The sequence below is a fragment of the Lactuca serriola genome, chromosome 4 (genome assembly GCF_051521515.1).
Source record: "Lactuca serriola cultivar US96UC23 chromosome 4, Lser_US96UC23_V15, whole genome shotgun sequence".
Taxonomy (NCBI): Eukaryota; Viridiplantae; Streptophyta; class Magnoliopsida; order Asterales; family Asteraceae; genus Lactuca; species Lactuca serriola.
The window spans coordinates 21890772-21892489 of record NC_136411.1 but is presented as its reverse complement, the minus strand read 5'-3'; the positions used below and the strand labels follow the sequence as shown (position 1 = coordinate 21892489).

Genomic DNA, 1718 nt, shown 5'->3' with positions numbered 1-1718 from the left:
TTTACAAAGAATCACAGCCATAAAGAACCGAAATGCAAAATACGATGGGTAGGAATAGTCTTCACAAACCAGAAACATATGGAGGAACGATAGTTCATCTGATTTTTTATTTCATTGAAGTTTTTCATGAATTTATTTGATTTTTTTATTTAAATGAGTTTGTTGACCTAATTTTTAGGGAATAAACATTTAAAGAGCCATGGTGAGGGAATGAAGAAGAAATGGGCATTAATGGTGGAAATGAGAGAGAGAGAGAGAGAGAGAGAGAGAGAGAGAGAGAGAGAGAGAGAGAGAGAGAGAGAGAGAGAGAGAGAGAGAGAGAGAGAGATTTATTTTGTTTTTCTTTTTTTAATAGGTTTAGTTAAAACTAATTATAAAAAGAAATAAAAAGTTTATAAATGTCTTTTGTGAAGGGCCAAAAACAATAGAAATTAAAACCATAAAGACGTTCTATGAGACCGAATAAAGTTAGGAACTCAAATTGATATTTCTGAAAACCACATCGACCATTTTTGTAGATTTATCTAATAAATATAATAAATATGCATATAAAAAGTATAGTATTACTATTTTTGTTGGATAAAACATTTTAGGAGGCGTAAAATAAATAGGATAGATATGATTAAAACTGAGAATCTTAAATGAACCTCATATCTCATATCTTTGTGGAGGTAGTCTTCTTTTCTTCATTTTCTCCATTAAACTAACAATTATGTTTGCTGGATAAAATATTTTAGGAGGCTGCGTAATTTCACTCAAAACATCATTTGAAAGAGATAATGGAGAAAAGAAGACCATGTACCACTGAAGCTTCCTTCCAGAATATATGTGTTTGAGTGCACCATCGAAGCTTTTTGCAGTAGCTTTTTGTCTTTTGATTTTAAGATAAAAATACAATAAGTTCAGTTTTTTTTTTCCATTTGTTAAATCCGATATTAATTGAAACATATCGTCCACATAAATTGAGTTTATCTTTCTTTTTTTGAAAGAGACTAAAATCGCCCAAACTTGGTGAATGTTCATTTATAGAATCAAACCTTGGGTTGCCCACTGTCGGCCCGCATGTGTGTCCACACAAGGCCCGTGTCATTTACGGGCCCTTTTTTTTGTTCATTAGTATTGGCGACGATTAATGACAGATATGACGGATTACTGATGGATAAGTAACAATTTTTATTTTGACTAAGGTGCTTTTTGTTTTTTAAAAAAAAAAAAACATTTCAGACCACTTATTGTTGCGCCACGAAGCATACGTGCAACACTTGGCCCTTCGTAGTTGTTTGTTTTTCAAAAGACTTTTGACTTAAAAACTGTTGCGCGTGTGCTGCCTGACGCAACACTAAACCAACTGTTTCAAACCTCTTCACGCCTTAGTTTAACTTACTACAGCAGTCTGCAAACGTTAAAAAACAAACATACTTTTTATTAAATGTTGCAGCCTTTTGTTCCACCTCTTCTGCTACAGAGGATTGCAGAGGTGGTCCACAGACTTCAGACAGTTTCTCTTCGAAAAAACAAACAGCACCTAAGGGTTTATTTTTATTATTCGCATGTTACCTTTAAAATCAATGAATTAGTCATGCCCATTAGAACACCAGGTTGATTTCAATTGTAAACCGGTCAAAACGAAAGAAGTTAGCTGGTTTGGCAATTCAATTGGCCAATTTGACTTTCTATAATTTAACTCGGCAGTTTGGACTTTGGAGTAAAATGTAACC

The 1718-nt window shown here is 33.4% G+C and overlaps 1 long non-coding RNA gene across 1 annotated transcript; it reads right to left on the bottom strand.

The window, feature by feature from the left end:
• Positions 1-543: 543 nt before the first annotated feature.
• On the bottom strand, positions 544-897 carry LOC145099990 (uncharacterized). The gene is made up of 2 exons (XR_013704747.1): positions 803-897; positions 544-719 (listed from the first exon to the last, which is right to left on the bottom strand). It is a non-coding gene; the product is annotated as an uncharacterized LOC145099990 (long non-coding RNA).
• Between the last annotated feature and the right edge of the window lie 821 nt (positions 898-1718).